The following is an 18,322-nucleotide window of genomic DNA, read 5'->3' as shown; positions in this document are numbered from 1 at the left end:
GGCAACAGCAAGCAGAGACTGCAATGCTCATTCAGTGCACAGTGCAAGGCCCTGATAGTGCTGGTAGTGCTGTGCAGGCTGGTTTTGCTTTAATATTTTCAATTGGGCTTTGTAAAGACAAAGGACTGGCTCATGTGCAGCTGTACTGAAGTCATGTAGGTGAAGATCTGACTACTTAGGATTGCTTTTAGGGCTGGGGATGAAAGGACAAGGTAAAAAGCTGTATACGTTCCATATTGTGTTCCATATAGTGGGGTCCATTTTGTAAGCCTTTGCTGGGGTATTGCTATGTTGGAATACTAATTCAAATGCTAACAAAACTGTGGCAATTTAGGGCAGGAATAGAATATTTGCAGGTGGATAATTAGCTAACTGTATAATGTTGATCTCCTCTTATACACAGCCAAAAATATGGTTCAGTACATCTAGGGCAAGATACAACATATTGAGATTTGACATATTGAAAAGTCTCTGATTCTGTCCAGGAAAGGGTAAAGAAGATAATCCCAACGACCCCAAGAAAACTTGAAGGATACTTAAGATCAGAAAACGAAACCCACAGAGAAAAACAGACACATTAAAGGGAGCAGGATTGCAGCCCCATACGTCATATAAAATGAATGCAGTTCATCATGCTGAATTGTTCATGCTCAGACCATATATGTTCAGTTCTTGACAAAGTAATCTCTTTACAAAGCTACATAATGCAGCAGAGTCAGCTAAGAACGAGTTATAAACAAAGAAGCTATTCAGCTGTCAAAGCAATTTTCAGCTATATTAAAACAGAATAGGATGGGATGGATTCTGCCGAGCCTTCTGCTGCGTGCTGTCCCAGGAAGCTGGTGGCATTGCATGTGTGTAAATCGCGTGGCAAGGGAGAGAGCGTGCGCATACGGGCGGCCGCCCACGCAAACACATGTACACACACGTGCGTGGGATAATCGCCCATTGCCTTCCCCAGCTCGTGTTAGAAATTGCAAAATGCTCATTTAAATTGCATTTTCTGTCTGCTCTTGGGGATGTCACCAAGTTCTGTCCATTCCGATGACGTGTTTTGTTTCCATGGAAACCAATGTACTTTGGAGAGGGAAAAGCAGAAGGAGACTGTGAAAAGCAGAAAAATCAAGCAGAATAAGAGAAGAGTGCAGTGTGAATAGATCATGTGAGTCGTGGGGCTTTTAACAAAGTGACTTATACCTTAAGGTGGCGAGATGCCTTATTTATTTTTTGTGGGTGTATCACTCCAGAGTAATTAAAATCCATTCAAACGTATGTCAATTAAATGAATGCAACATCCTATTTTTTCATATATACTGACCACCACCAGATAGACTGTGTCTGTACAGGGGAGACCAGGCTTCCAGTGTGCTTTCTGCTGATGCATGACTTTCGCTGTTTGCTATGTTCCCGGTATCATTAGCAGGTGTTTCCTATCTTCATCCCCAAACTGGGGCAGGAGGTAGGGCCTGGGAAACTACAGATTTCAACTAAGATTCAATGAAATACCTGTCAAGTCTCCCATAAAAAAAGCTGTGTATGATCTCTACCCCCCAAAGGGTAGGCGGGGCAGGGAGAGGCATGCTGGAGATATTCTATGATTTTTAACTTCTTAAAACAGCCAACTTGCCATCGAATCATTTAATCTCTAATTAGAAATCCTGGATAAAAAAGCTGTCTACAGCTTTCTGGCAAACATCCCACTGACTTCAGTAGGGGCAAGATTTTAACCTTTCCTTGACTGCAGAGCTTGTTTGTTGTCAATTCTTTTTCTTTGGCTGTTCTATGTGTTTTATGCCAGATTTTTTGTCTTGGATGCACGTTTTCTTTTCCTTTTCTCAAATATCATCTTGTTTCAGCTCCAGAATATAGGGTCTTAATATGATGGACCGCAAGAGGTAGTCCATCACCAGGCTAGCCATGTTTCAGCCACATCCTTTTCTGCTGTGACCTAGGAGAGGACAAGGAGTAGATGTGAGGGCAGTAGGAATTTCAGCAGCTAAAGGCCACCTCGAGCACCTCTGTGCAGGCATAAACTCGACTTGCCAGAGCTATGTGCTGCTTATGGGAGTCCCTCAGCTGGTATCTGACCAGCTGGAAAAAGGGTGGTCCACTATAGCCTAGAGCATCAGCTATTTCACCACTCAGGGCTGAACGCTGAGAGGAGAAACAGAATCCTCTGTGTGTGTATCCTACACATGTAAATGCTGTTGGTAACAAAGCAATAATCCTATTCTATCTGTGCATATTCTTAGGTACGTGTTTCTCCTGTCTTCCCCTTTTGTATTTACCAGTCATATCATCTGTAATCTTGCTTTCAGAATCTGCCTTGGAAGAGACCTATACCATTTTTGCATGGAGCTGAATAACTCCGAGATACACCCCCGCTGGCTGCTTGCTTGAAGGTAGGGATGTGCCAATAAACCCTGCTTCCCAGGGGCTTTTTGGCAGAGTGCGCTCGACTTTCTGCTGTGTTCTTCCTGAGAGGCTACTCTTGGTCACACACGGCCCATGTATAAGGAACCCAAGCCAAGAAAAATTGCCAGGACCTATTGCATTCTTCAAAGTTTAGGGCACCAGAGCACAAATCAACAGCATACACCCTAATCCCTTACCAACACACTGGGTGACAAAACCCACAGCAGTTGCCTGTAGTGTTGACATGATTCAAGCCCATACTGTTTAATTTATCTTTGTGCACCCAAAGCCATGATATCTAACAGTACTGACAGTTAAGAGTCTCATTTGCTGGTTCATCAACAAATTATAAGAACAAAAAGAAACTATGTGAAGGGAGATACGATTTGGTTGAGCAACTCTAATCTTGGTTGTTTTCTTTGGCTTTAAACTTTGAATTTTACAAGTTATATGTTAAATGCTCTGCTTCACTTCTTTGTATCCAGACAGAAAGAAATGTTTTGTAAAAAATGTGCTTTGTGGGTAATGTAGACTTTTTCTCCTCTGGGGAATCCATCAGTGAGGATGTGTACTATATATTTATGAGATCCCTTTCAGATCTTTAGACTAGGCTCTCAGATGTTCACTCTTTGACTTTTTATTGCTAACATTTATTCTTCTTTTTAATGGTGAGCTCTCAGAACAACTCAGAGGGCTCAGTTCAAACTCCAGGCAAATCTTACATCGCTCTTGGTTTGCAACTGGCCTCAACACAGGAATCAGCAAGATCTCATTCAGCCTTTTCTATAGTGCTGGTTACAGTTCTCTAGGATGGCAGGGAAAATTAGTTTTGGCTTTGATGTTCTGTGTTAGTCTGTCTATTGCTTGTTCCAGAGGCTGGATATTATCTTTGATACTGTCATTCTGTAAAGCAACGCTGAGTGCAAGAGAGAGTGGCAGAGCATCTTTCATGCTATCGCTGATTCATTGCATATACTTCTGTGAGGTGATGCAATACCTTGGTCGTGTCAAAACTGCTCATTTCTAGATAGTAGCTAACATCTAAATACTAGGTATTACATGACAAGTTTGAAGGCTAGAACATAATGTTCAGAGGTGATGTCTGTACTCAAAAAAGTAATCTGGAAGCTAATGTAACTTTACGTGTGAGTGAGGACAATTTGCATGACTGTAAGCTCAAGAATGGGCTGTGGTTCAAGTACAAGGATGAATGAGAAAGGTTAAAAAAACTTAGAAAAAAAGTCTGTGCAATCCAAGTGTATTGTTTATCATCTTGTTGTACCAAAACAAAATCTGTGATGTACTTTGACTTGGGATTTTCCAGAGTCATTGATGTAGTGCTGGTTTTCATCCTCTCTTGTCTTGCTGTTTCCCTTCCCAGGCTTTGGAATTTTTATCCTAATTTTCCTCTTTTGCTTTTAATGAAATAACAAAATTAGTGTTTTGACCTCATCATCTTCTCCCACACTAGAGGATTTAAAATTACTAGGTAAGAGTCAGCAGGAGATTATGATACTCGGTCTAATTTCCTTAGAAATGTTATAGCTGAAGTATTTATAATAATAAGGCTTTGTTGCTGGAACCTCTGAGTACCAAGACTCTGAAAGAGGTGACTGAACCAGCAAGTTCTCAAAATATTTCCTAGATAGAAACTCAGGAGGAAGAAGAGGAATACAATGTAATCGTATAACTGAGCATGCAATTTTCAGCAAAAGAATTTCCTTGTCAAGTTTAGTGCTTTTTCTTTTGACAAATTGCTTGCGTAGAAACTGAAGTTTTCCAGTCTCTGTGCAGTTCCAAATGTTAAGCTTTTGGTTTTCTTGATGTGGTTATTTTTTTAACATCACTTAGTGGTGATGAGTCCGTGTTCACGTGGTGTGATTGGTCAGCTCAGTCATGCTTAATTACTTAAGCCTTAGAAACTACATCTGACTCAGAAAGTTATCATTTGGTTGTTGGAAGGAAAATCTTACTCCAAGTCAGTGAAATTTACTTCTAATCAAGAAGTTTCGCGATGGTAGGGTCAACGAGACTTAAACGGTGCATGATACTCCTGCTGTTTTGCTTGCCAGGGCTGAATCTTGCCCATAGCGTCTTGAGAATGACAGCCATGAGCAAATTTTTAGTCAGTCAGTTATTCTCAAAAGTAACTAAAATCAGATGCAAGGGAAGATCCATCTGATAATGATCAAACATATTGACAAATATTTTCTCAGTATTTCTTTACCACTTGTCAGCTGTACCTTCTTTTCTTCTAGTCACTTTTATTTCTTCTTAGGCTTGTGTTTTGATGATGCCTATTTTGATCCCAGAACTAATCCTTGACTTTGTAGTAGATGGTTTTGAATATTGATGAATCTACATACACAAATTTAGATATATCAAGTGCTTGCTTTTATATAGAGGTTAGTTTCTTTTACTAAGCAAGAGAGCAGACCTGGATACAGAAGTTGCAGGCATGTTTGTGATTGACCAATCTGTGCAGTTGCACCAAGCAACCTTATAATATAATTCATGCTGTGATGCAGCACCTGAGGCTTGGCCTGAGTTCTTACTGTATGAGGCTGCCTTACATTACAATGGTGAGTTGGTTCCCTTCTTCTAAGAGAATTTGGGGTATATTCATTGATTGGTTTTGTTAAATAGTTCTGGTTTTCCAGAAGATCTTTATCACTGAGTAGCTCCTTCAAAAACTTGATGCCATCTCCCAAGACATTACTTCTGTAGTGTCTGGCAGTTAGATTAAATGCAGGTTACAGTACATCTTGTTTTGTATGAACATTTTTAAGTCAGCTGTTGAGAGAATTTTCCCTGATCATACAAAACCTGTGAGTTACATGTTGTGTTTCATCAGGAGGTGTTTTTATTAAAGAATTGCCAGAGACAATATAAAAATTAATCTTGGTTATAATGTAATCCTGATGCAAAATGCATCATTTCTTCTTGGCGAATGAAGTGTTTGGCATCAGCAAGTATTTACATTTACATTGTTTTTAAACTTCTGTGTGTGCTGGAAGGTAGGGTGAAATATTTCCTAGACAGCCAGACTATTCCAAAGAAAAGATACATCACAGAGAAGAAATTCAGAAACATTCTTTTTCAAAGGATGCCACGTGATCAATACAATTACATCAGGGTTTTACTGGATGTCCAGAGCACATCTTTCATTGCCTTTACATAGGTTACATCTTGATTTTGTTTGTTTTATTTCTGAGCTTTCCAGTTTTCTACTGTATCAGCAGTTACATGAGCTACCTTTCCTTGTTCTCCTGCTTTGACATAGTCCTATCCATCTATGTTCTTAAGAGATTTTTTTTTCTCTGTCCACAAGAAAAAGTGACTGTTGGTTAACTCATTACACTCTGATGTTCTCTATCTTAGCTCAAATCACCAAGTATATATAAATAATATTTATCTGTCATACCTCTTCATAACTGTATGTGCTTGTTACTTCCACTTTTCCTGTGTTCCCAGTGCTTGAGCGAGGAGAAATCACGAAATACCAAGAGAATATTGGTGTATGTGAAAAAACTTTCACGGACCTTGATTCCAGGAAGAACATACACATGTGCTGATAAACAGCTCCTTATCAAAGAAATACTTAAGAGAGTGTTTCTGAAACGAGAGTACTTCTCTGAAACTGAGCATTTGGTTGCTGAGTTGGTTTTTTTTTGTTGGGTTGGTGGTTTTTTTTTTTTAATATTTCAACACCCCACTGATAGCGTTGTGAAATCCTTACTGGGCCTTAGCCAATTAACTGAATAAACTTTTACTTGCTTAATGATTTTATAACTCTTCTGTGTGAGATAAACTTGCCATTTGTTCATTTAACTTCTCTCCTCCATTTTGTGTATGGATATTATCTAATCTCACAGAGACTCCTGGTCTTTGAGACTTAAGTTCTTGCAGAGTTATCAAATATAGGAATCAGAATACGTTTGAACATTTAACACAGTTCTCATAAAGTTTATCACTGAAATTTTCAATATTATTAAAGATAATTACTGTTGCATTATTAAATATATTGAGCTCTTGTATTCTGTGATGGAATTTTCCACTTTCATATTTACATTTATTAGTACACATTCTATTTACATTTATCTTTCATTGCTCATTGTGTGATATACTTCAGAGAAGAACTGAGATCTTCCAAATCACATAAACTGTCTGCAAAATAGTCCTTCTTTCTAATGGCCAATCAGCCCCTAAAATTCAACTGAAAGGTTAAGATCAGAAGTAGGATAATGCCACTGAAGACATCAAATTACTGACTAGGATTTCTTTAATTACAAAAGGATTGAATAGGTGTCTACATTTAGCCTGTATCCAGGGTTAAACTGTAACAGTTGCTCCGTCACCTGCTGACCCCTCACCAGCCCAGAAGAGGAATCAGGAAAAGGAGAGCAGACCCGTGGGTTGAAGTGAAAACAGATTTAACAAAGCAGCACCGCTACCACCAAAGGCACACACAGTTAGACCCAGCCAAATGAACATGCAGCCGTCACAATCAACAGGAGAGCAGTCCTTAGGGGCAGGGAGAAGCCAGAGGAGGAGCAGGAGGGACCCCAGCAGGAATCCCCCGGGAGCTCCCCTTTCTCAGCAAACCTTCCCCCTTTACAGTGACCATGACATTATGGGATGGGCTACCCCTGTAGCTCACTCAGGTCAGCTGCCCTGGCTGACCCAAAACTGCCAACAGCCTGCCCAGCACGGCTGGGCTGGGGTTCTGTCCCAGCCAAACCAGGACAATAGGAACAAAAACTATTCCCTACACATTACAGACTTTCTCACTCTGGGATTGTTGGGATTGTATTTCATGTTTTCAAGCATTCGAGTAATGGATACAAAATTGAAAGCAGGAGGAAAGGTACAGAAATCATACCTGGAGGCAGTGAGAGAATGGGAGAATTCTCATTCAGTACTGGTGAAATAAATCTCTGTCTACAGGGCATAGGTATTGAGAGGAAAATAACTTACATGAAACCAAGGGCTGTAACAGTCTAATTTTGTTCTCTGGACCCAGGTAAATTTCATCCTAACACAATAAATAAATACATAATATAAAGTGCAATGCTATTTCCTGATTCATGATCTTGTTAGACTCCAAATAAACATATATCATGCTGGAATTGTAATAACACGGGCTTAGTACATGTAGAGGGAATTGCATCCAGTTACTAAATATGAAGAAAATGTACCAAAAGGGAATGATTTAGAGGAGAATTAAATTCTCCTTTAGACTCAGTCATCATTCTGCTGTGGTTTGTCCTGGAAGATGGTCCTAATCATGTACAGACATTTTTACATACTTTCTTTCTTGATCCAAAAACAAAAATAAAATTAAGAAATCCTACTGGTATATAAATAAATTTCAGGTATTTAGCTATATTCTATCATTATGCTATAAGCTGAAAAGCAATTTTAAAAATTAGAAAGTTCAGCAAAATAGTTTAATATAAAATTGCTATATAATGATATCTGGCAATATTAGCTATATAAGCATTTATAATAATATAAAACTGTTTTCTCTTTTCTTTGCACTCTGTGTCACCTGAAAATGTTTCTTCAGGCTCAGGATCTGTTTGGCACCCATATTTGCCAAATATTGTAGGAAATGGAGAAGGAATAATAACAGCAACAAAGGATTTAATTATTACTACAATTATCATTGCTGTTCTTATTATGAATCATTTGCTGTAACACCTGCGATGTGGCTGGTGATTTTCAGACACTTCAGTGCTTTCATTTTGTTCTACAGAGTTCATAATTCAAGGACAGGAATCAAAGAAGAAAAAAATATCAATACGCAATTTATGGAAAACATATCCATAAATCATCAAGCTCCCTTATAGCAACAGAAGCATGCTCTTAGGAGGGTTTCTATGGAAGGAACTTAGCATATGAGCCCTTGGAAGCTGGACAGGGCTTAGGGTTTGGACCACGGTGTGATGGCCTGGGGCATAGATGGCACTTGGAGCAGGCGGCTGGAAGCCTGTTGTGGCGAGACCATGACAGCAAGTGCATGGAAGGAGCACCAGAGCTTTAAAGGTTGAAATTTACTCCATGCAGGATGGGAGGCTGGTTGAGGAACTCAAAACCTTGGTAGGGGAAGTTCTTCATGAGCCTTTGTCAGTAGGGATGTGCTCCGAGATAACAGCAGTGGGGCAACTGTGGTGTAAATCCATCTGGGTATGTAGATTTCAGTGCTGCCAAGCTGGGAATTTGGCTAGCAGCTCACAAATCCCCAATGTTTCACACATTGGAGTACAAAACAACTGTTCTTTCAGACTATTGTGCAATTGTGAGTCAGCCTCTGCTTGAGGATGATCCAGCTACCTTGTCAAGGAACTGGAACAAAACCATACATCTCAGGTGACTTATACAACATGGAACACAAATTCCCTCCACCAGCATTTCATAGGCAGTCCCTTGCACATCCCTAGGGAGGTGTTTGGTGCCACAGCCTGAGTTTCTCCCCATAGAAAGGTCAGATCTGTAAAATTGCTCCTTATCCATCCTTAAATCCCATTCAAGTCCTCAAAATAGATTCAGGAAGATTGTGCTGGAAGGGTGATTTTCACACGTGATGGCTGAATTACAGTAACATCTGTGTTGAGTTACGATACAGCTCAAACACTGAAGGAAGAGGATGAAGATAAATAAGTGGCCAATACCTCTTTAAGAAGCCACAAGAGCAAAGTAATAAAAAAGAAATACAATAACTTAGATAATAAAAACATTATCTTATAGATTTCATACAAACTTTGCCTTAGGGAGGCCACCTGGCTTGTGTTTTACTGAGACAGCTGTTCAGAATTTTTTTTCCCTTTGCTACATAAAAAATAGAGGAATCTGAACAGCTGTTTGTGTTAATTTTTTTAATGCCTTCAGTAAGTAAAAATAAAGGCAAATGACATGAATAAGCAATGTGAAACTGCCTCCAAAGATGCTTTAAAAACGCTCCAGAATAATTCCTGGACCTCATCCCCAGCGAATAAAGGTCTGTTGTCCATGGAAGGAGCTGAGCCAAAGGGCAAGTGGGGTATTTCCACTCACTTGCTGTCCATGTGTAGCATTAGCTGTCCAGTATCACTTCTCTTCACGAAGGAAAGACTCATTTAGATTGGGGCAAATTGGCAAACTTGGTTATATTGGAATCAATCCACAGTAACTCCATTGACTTCACTGAAGTCACTTTAAATGTTCATAATTGAAACTAAAAAAAAAACACCCCAAACTAATTTTGCTTAAAACCATCCATAATCAGTTCCATTGCCTTCCAGGGAACTATTCCTGAAGGAGGCAGTTGAAGGGAGAAAGGGAACAGAGCTTGTAGGGATGTCTGGACAGACATAATTTCCCAAAGAAAAATGTCGTTTTTTGCTATTTTCAAAATTACAGTGTTGGAGGCGTGGAGGAGTCTGTGGTGATTAGTGCTGCCCCTCCCGACACACAGCACACTAATAACATCCCAGCAGGTTGAAAAAGAGTCTGGTTTAACTGGGTGATGGAATGAAACAAGTGGGAGTCATTTTGCTTTTCGTTGCCCAGTGTTTCACACACCTCTAGCGGCAAACCCTCTTCGTTGCCAAGACAACCCCGAAGAAATACGAAATCCAGAACAATACCCTGTATACGAGAAGCCTCGTATTCTTTAGTGCACGTATTCATTTTGAATGTCAAGAGAAACACTGCCTTCCACATCAACCCAGGTAAGTCCAGGTAAAGTTAAAGGTGATGTCTGTAAGATTATAATGACTTGCATTTATAGATTGTCTTTTGTCCTGTCGGTTGCGAAAGCTCGGGGCCAGCACTGAGAGCCTGAGCAATGTTATTCCTGCAGTGCAGCATTGCCTAAAGCTGGCCAGACACCTGAGTGCTGCTGTGAAAGTCGGGGCTGGGGCTCCGACTGTTCTCCACAGCCTGTGCTGCATGTGGAGGTGTCTGCAGCAAGCAGGGAATGCCAGGCTGTGATGATCTGCCTTTACAGTGGTTTCTAAAGATTTCTCAGGCAGCTGAATGTAAGGTAGTACAGCCATAAAGGTCTTTTCATTCAATAATTGGGATGGATCGGCTGTGTTTGGTCTTTAGGTCAAAGGAAATATAAATGCGACTTAAGCGTCTTTACGTAAGCTCTTGGCTCAATGCAGGACAGTGGAAGGTCTGTAGCTTTGGGTTTGTTAATGCTTATTTATTTAACCCAAATGAATGTACATTGGACAAAGGTCCAGGAGGTCAGAATAAACATCTTCAGAGACTCTTAGGGTGTCCTTTTGCAGGCACTAGCTTCAGGAACTTTTCTCTTTCTCAAAGAAAAGCTTCACACAGTTTGCAAATATAAGCTTCACTTTTCCAAATTCTCTTCAGATCATCTTTAAGCTTCCTATTTTATTCCCAGTGGCAGTTAATAAATGACGTATTTTTTCTGAAGAATGCTAGGAATACTCTTTTTACCACACTCGAAGTTGGCATTCACCTCTCATTAGGAATGGCTGCACCCTGAGGAAGTAATCTAAGATCTCCATTTGGTTAAAGCTCTTTGATAAATAGGAGAACAGCACTTGGAGCAGGGGACTCTGGATTCTGCATAGCAATGCGTCCATTTTACTGTGCAGCCAGTGTGAAGCCAAATCTATTTTAGCCTGCCTTGAATCATAGCATCATCCCAAAAGTAAGCAGGAGAAATGCCATCATCTTTTGCATCCTTTCATCCTTTGGTTCTCTGCTCCCTTGGTTTTGTCCTTTTGTATTAGCTGCCTGTCAGGATATTCCCAGCAGGAAACTTGGCAGCCTTTCAGGTGATCCTGATGAACTTGGGCTTTACATGGGCAGGGATCCCTGGGGGATTGTAGCCTCCTCTCTTCTGCTGGGAATCACATCACGTTCCTCCTTTTGCAATTGTGTGCTGGGATCCAACAACTCCAGGACATTTGGCTCTAAAAGGCAAGTAGCCAGCAGTAGTAGTAGGTAGTTTGGTGTAACAGGAGCACCAAACCAGGAGAACAAACCACTTGGTGCTGAGGCTCCATGCCTATACTATTGATGCTTGGGGTTTTTAACCTGAGACTACCACTAGCTTTGTCCTGTAGCCTGAGCTCTGAAACTGTGCTGCAGTATGAACTGAAGCGCAGTAACTCAGGGATTCACTTCTGAAGCATACGTCTGATCCAGACCAAGACACAGATGTAGATTAGCATTTTAGGAGCAGAGAATCAAACTAGCCGGTGCTGAAAAGCAAGTGTTGAATATTTGAGCATCATGGCAATGCACTCTGAAGCAGAGCTAGTACTGCTTCGATGGCTTCAGCAGCACATCCAGAGCTTCAGCTTCCATTTCTGTGACTGTCTGTCCCTGGCTGTGGGAGAAGGAGCCTTGTGAATGAGACATGGGGCAGCAACCTTAGAAGCAACAGTTCTGCACTGTCCCTGAAGAATGAAATCTACAGCACACCGAGAACCATCGCACCTTCATCCTATTAAAAGGCACATCCCGTTAGCGTTTTGGGTGAGGCATCCCTCAGCTCAGGCCACTCTCTGCTCCTGTTTTAGTACCTTAGAAACAAACTGAAAACCCCTTCCTGCTCAGGAACAAAGGAGGTATGTGAAAGAACTGCAATTTCATAAACTGTCGAGTGGGAGTTGGAGCTATTATAGAACATCCCGTTCCAAAAGGAAACAAATGACAGTCTGACGCTGCCAGGTAGTAGTGACGTACTCGGCTGCAGCGTGAGTCAGTCTGTGTGAGATTCAGATACGGACCTAGAGGGAAAACATTTGTGGCAGCGGGACTGATCACATGCTTATAGATGGAATTACCTCAGCTCATTTTTCATGCGGGTGCTAATATATTTGCTGCGCTTCTTGAGCAAAAGGCAAATAGCAGCACAGAGGAAAAATGCACATGTAGGAGCTGTTCTATCTCTCTTTTCTTGCACCCACCCACACTCCTGCACAGACGGTGATAATGTATCACAAGCCTTTTGGTATATCACTGTTTCGTTCAGTAAAATGGAATGTGTTGTTGTTATTGTTGTTATTATTTTTGTTATTTGGAATACCAAGGCATGTCCCATTCCAAAGGCATAGGTCCATGAATGGGGCAATTCAGTGAATTATTAGGAAAATATTTTGTTTATCACTGGAGTGTTGTCTCACTTTAATAGTTTACAGCTCAGCTGAATGCTGGTATTCATTTAGAAATGAAAACTGAAGCCTAAGGATTGTTTAAGTCCCTAAAGGAGTCTGTAGAGCTAATTCTCTGGTATGTGGGGGATGTGTAATGATGTATAAATTGTGAAATGAATTGGCTGTTTACTGGAAAGTTATGGTGATCTCGTGGATCATGTTAGTCTGAGATAAGACACGCTGGATGTAGTTTGAGGATAAGGAAGCTTTAGTAGTAATACTACCTTGAGTTCTTCCCATCCCAGAATTTTTTTCCCACCATTTTGCTCCAACTCAGCTCTCTGCCAGTTGTGCTCAAATAACTGTTCGTGTGACTCTGAAGCGAGCCACATCAGGAATTGATGTGGGTTAAAAACCATGAAAAAAATACCCTGCAAAATAGGAAGGATTTTGTTTTCTTCATCTTCCTTTTTTTTTTTTTTTTTTTGTTATGTTTTTTGGTTTTTGCAATTTAGTTCAACTAGATCAGTTCCCCGATCAGCACGGCCCCTGTGAACAATTGCACTGGCTCAGCTCAGAGGCCCTACATGGCAGGGAAGAAAGGCTGGCAGGGGCTGGTGGTGGGAAATCTGTGACAGTGTTGCCACCAAAATCTGCAAATCAGTAAGCTGTAGCCGGTAAAACATTGCTTCGTTCAGCAGCAAAACAGAACAGCTGCTGTGCCTCCAGAAGGGAAGAAGAAAAGGGATGTTATTTGGCTACAGAGCATGTAGCCAGGGTTGGAGGACAAACTGGGGGAAGGATTTGGGTTCAGGGTGCTGAAGTTTCATGGATGAAAAAAGGCCTCAGAATGCAATAGCAGCCATCAGGTGTTTTCCATCTCTTGTGCTGGAATCTCATAGAAGTAGCTGACCTTTTCATGGAGGTTCAGTCAAATCTAAAGCAGAACTGCAGGTCAGAATTGTAGTCTAACCTTCAAACAGGACCAAAATAGTGAGCTCAGATCAATGAATCAGAGCAAAAGCAGAACTCTCCTTGCACTGGAACTGAGAAGTTTGTTTTGTGCCTCTCTGTGTGTAATTGCCTTATTGCTTTATTGACATTTAAAAGCAATGTTAGACTGAGGGAGCTCACCTAGCACCCTTCCTCACTAGACATGGGGAGGGCTTTGCTTGTGTAGCTTAAGTCCATAGGTGAACAAACCACTTTGGGATGGCTCTAATCTTCAGCAATGGAAGCAGAAGCAAACGGGTAGAAAAATGCTTCATTACACATTTTGCTTATAGGAAAGCCCTGGCAAAACAGTCTGGCTGCTCCTGCTGCAGAGGGAAGGGGACTGGCTTGAAGCACGTGGGGTGCCTATCTCCCCAAAACGGCAAGCCCAGAGCTGGAGCGATCTCCTCGAGTCATCATTATCTGCTGCATCCTTCCATCTCCCCTCCTCTGCCCTGGCACGGGCACCCTCCCCTCTTATCACTGAGGTGGCAACATTTTGTTTGCACAGCTGAGCTCTCTTGAGCTGACTCTGCATCCATCAAGGTCATAAAGTCATTCAATCCTTCGACCAAAATACCTGTAGTAGCCCTTGGTCAGACCTACGGGACTGCAGTGCTGCTGGTGTAGCTTGCAACACCGGACGGCTAACTTTCCTGCAGTACCACAAAGCAGCTTTCCTGGGAAAGGGAATGGTTTGCCAGTATTGCAGAATGGTAATTTTATACTCATAAAGAGCTCTTACTGTAGTCTTAAAGCAGTCTGGAAAACCAGCTGCACCCTCTCTGTCCCAGTCTTGGATGAAGTGCCAATGCTGTCAAATAGAGAGGTGTCTGCAGCATGTGCCAGTGTCCCAGGGTGGCTGGCACAGGTAGTGACAGCTGGCAAGGCTTTGGTGTGTGACACCACTCTGGGGATGCTGGGAGAGGAGTTGCCTGCTAGCAGGCGTGAAAAACAGAGCTGCTGCAGCTGCTCCTCCTCCAGCTCGCTGATGGCATCCTCCACAACAGATCGCTTGCTGTAGCCGTTGGCCTGTGCCGAGCCGTGCTCTCCGTTCCTCGCCCTCCCCGATGAACAGTCCAGGCCGTTCTATTCCGTACAAAGCTCCAAACAAATGCTGAGAGGCAGCCGGAGCGCTCGGCCCCACCGAGGGCTGTGGAAGGGCTGATGTCAGCGGCCTGCAGCCCGCGGGCATGACTCATGAGGGGGAACAGAGAGCTCTTCATGGGCTGCAGGAAAACACGAGCCCCGTGGGAGGTGGTGCGGGAGGGCGTTGCTCCAGGAGGGAATGAGACAAAGGTGCTGGAATGACCCTGGGAGCCTGGGGGAGGGAGGCCACACCTCGGCCCCCAACACCGAGGGCTGGAGGGAGGTCACCTCCTATCTGGATTTCTTCCCTTGCGTTGTTTTTGAACAATTCTGCCCTTGTTTTAAGAAAGGATCAGGGTCGGGGGAAAATGGTTTTATTTTAGAGGAATTCCCTGCGACTTGAGCTGCCTGAATTAGTCAGGAGCAGGGAAGATGGAGCAGAGGAGGATGGTACATGTACAGAAATGGTATGTTGGCAGGGAGCTTAGGCTCCCCCAACAGCATGAACAGTCGTGGCTTTAAGGTACCTTTGTAGGGGTGTCTCACTGCCCCTAATCCACAGCTGGCAATGTTTTCAGCAAGGCCAAGGTGAAGCAAATTACATGAATGAGCACGAGTATAATCAAACCTGCTGTGACCAGAGAAGGGAAGCATCTCCAGATGCCTGCCAGAGTGGTGAAGATGCAGGGGAAGGGAGGATGTTCTGGATCTGTGTATAGAGCTGATGCCGCTCCCTCTTGGGGAGGAGGCTCATGCCAACAGCTTGTTTGTCTGCAAATTCCTAAAAGTGGTGGCACTTGTGATCATGCTGACATGAACAGTGGTTTCTGAGCATTTACAAAAGTCTTTAAGACTGCCTAAAGAAAAGCATCGAGTACTGATGATGATAGAGTGTATTATATCTAATTATGTGAACCCTGGAATCGGCTATTTCCCCTTTCTTCCATCATTCTGATATAAATGGAAGCAGGAAGACATTCACAAAAGAAATATTGTTTCTGTGAGCCACCCAGTGCAACCCATTTTTTCAGATTTTCGCTGGAGGTTCAGAACCAGCGAATGGAAATAATCCTACAGACTTACACAGAGTCTAAATTGGCCACTGCATCTGATTTTTCTCAATGGTTCTTTTATGTCTGCAAGGAACCAAGTGAAACCTCTAGATTTAAATATCATTGAACTGTAGGACTTTGGAAATCCAGATTCAGCTGTGCATCAGCTTCAGAGCCTGAAGTTAAGATTTGTTATTGTGAGTGCACATGCTGGGAATTAGGATGAATAGCAAACATGCAAATTCAGTATTTAATTACGAGTCACATGGAATCAAAAGAGACAGCTAGTTCCATTAATGGAGGCAGACAGAAGCACTGAGCGTGATTTCCTATGGATGTGAGGTCACACTTGAATAAGTTGATATGGTTGTCAGGTTTTTATGAAAATGCTCACAAACTGCAAAGTTTCATGAATTTTCTCATGACCAGAGATTCACACTGTGTTTACTATTTGCTATTCAGTACTATCACTTGTCACTAATAGAGTCAGGAAAACAATGTCAGGTGACTGGTACAATCGATCAACATACCTAATGAATAGCCAGGACTGAATAGTTGGAGCAAAGGGATGGTGAATGCCTTAGAGTTAGAAAGTGATGGGCCATGATTTTTTGTGGATAGCAAAGTTTGAAAAATATCGGCTTTAGTTTTCAAATGATTTGCTAACTAAGATAGCGAGGTGTGCTAAATTTGCAATTAATATTATTTAAAGAATAGATCAAACAGCTTGAGCAGATTTCCTCTAACTGACAAGTTCTATTAAACAAGAAAGCTCATTCTTAGTAGGAGATTTTAATATAACACTGAGACCAGAGAACAAAACAATGAATGGAAACATATCAGCAGTCAATTTCCTGACTATTCAAGCCTGCATTATACTTTGTTCTTTGCTACAGCCACGGCTCTGTAATTATCAAGCGTATTCATGGGTCTTTTTTCTATTGACACTCAGCATGAGTGTGGCTGGAAAGAGATTAAACTTTTGTGGCAGCCATTTGAATTTGTCTAACTAAAAACAACCTGCGAGGCTGTGGGGAACTGTATGTCTCAGGGGATTTGTGATGGTCTGCAGAATCCTTGGGTCACAGGTTCAGACATGTGTGTTGGTAGCGTGCAGGACTTATAGCTCTGTAACGCCGGCTTGGCAGCTGGCTGCACTTGCCACTTGCTGGCAGAGCTGGCACAGTCATGAAGCGATGACTGATGATGGGACAGATGCTTGAAGTCATTCCTCTGTTGTGTGACTAAGTCAAACTTGTTGGCTAAGCCATTGCCCATTGGCTTTTCCTTGGAAAAGGACTTTCATTTCTTCAGGACTTCATCTAGTCTTTCCCATAGACACTACAGCTGCTTCTCAACTGATACTTCAGGCTGACTCCTAGGTCACACTGGGCCAGGTTATCCCCAACCCGTGCTACCAGTGGAGCCTCATTTTGCTATTAACCATTGTCTTCATGCTTTTCATGCATCCCATGCCTGGGAATCCACTCCAGTGTGGGAGGTGACCTTTCTAGGAACTGGTCTCTGGACAGCTTTCTGTGCAGGTTTGCCTCTCTTTGCAGCCAATATGGAGAGGATGCGGTAGGGAGTGAGGAGCAGGGCCTGGGGGCTGCTGGTGATGGCTATGAGGGGTGGGCACGTGGCAAGTGGACAGCAGGGAGGTGAGCGAGGCGGAGGTGGTTACTGCAGGGCTGTAGGACTGAAAGCTGGGAGCACCACCAGCCTGAGGATATCCAGAAGGTTCATGCTAACACCCGTGTAAACAGAGCCTTGATTTCATTTGCAGTAACCTGTCGTTCCTTTCCGTAGCTGGACAAAGCTGTGCCCATGCACAGATCCACTGTCCAGGCAGGAATTATTTCTCCCAGGGAGCACCACACCACTTTGCCGTTTGGTGCAAGTGTAGGTGGAAATTCAGCTCCTCAGCTTGCAGCCCCACTTCATTCCACAGACTTGAACATGCACCATGTCTTTTTACTCAGTTCTCTGTTTCTGTGTAAACAACCATTTTAGCCAAAGATGGAAAACCAAAATCCTGTTTACTTAGGCTTCGCAGTCCCATAGAGCGGGAATGTTAGTGTTGGTGTTCTGGCTCAGCTCCAAATCAGGTAATTACTGTGCATTCTGCCCTACTTACACCCTCCCCGTAGTTTCAATTAGAGCAATCGTTTTCATTTTTCTTTCCTGCCCTGTCAAGTATTAGTACAGTTGCCGTTAAGCTGTTCTTGTGGTCCCTCACTTAGGTATTGTGTTTCCATGGTAAAGGGAGACATCCTTGTATGCGTACCTGGACTGAATCCTCATTGGCACAAACTGTTGTAATTCCATATTGGAGCTGCGTTGATCTGCACCATGTGAAGATATGGCCTTCCTACATAGAGAACCATGTTATTCTCTCTAATTAAAGGCTCTGTATGAATGTTCATGATCTATTTATTTTTCTACTCGCTCTCCAGCTAGGTTTGCAAATAACCTGAGGTTTGAGTAGTCATTTACACTTATGGCCACAGTGGTGGTATGTAGAGAATATAGCATCCAACTTTGTAATGTGCTTTTCCGCAGCTATTCAAAAGTGGCTTTATAGGGATATCTGATCTCTTTCACTCTTGTCTGTAGTTGGGTAGATAGAGTTCATTATGTGTGATGTTT

General features: G+C 42.3%; 1 protein-coding gene across 5 annotated transcripts in view; it reads left to right on the top strand.

Annotated features, from left to right (window-relative positions):
* Window positions 1-18,322, top strand: part of SLC6A6 (solute carrier family 6 member 6) — a 125,234-nt gene that overhangs the window by 25,056 nt on the left and 81,856 nt on the right. For all 5 annotated transcript variants that reach the window (XM_086469742.1, XM_086469744.1, XM_086469745.1 and 2 more), the window contains exon 3: window positions 2,319-2,402. The gene's annotated coding sequence lies outside the window, so the exon portion shown is untranslated. The remainder of the gene's footprint in view (window positions 1-2,318; window positions 2,403-18,322) is intronic.

This window comes from Leptosomus discolor, chromosome 9, assembly GCF_034619465.1.
Source record: "Leptosomus discolor isolate bLepDis1 chromosome 9, bLepDis1.hap2, whole genome shotgun sequence".
Taxonomy (NCBI): domain Eukaryota; kingdom Metazoa; phylum Chordata; class Aves; order Leptosomiformes; family Leptosomidae; genus Leptosomus; species Leptosomus discolor.
Note: the sequence above shows the minus strand (reverse complement) of the source record. Positions and strands in the feature narration are given on the sequence as shown.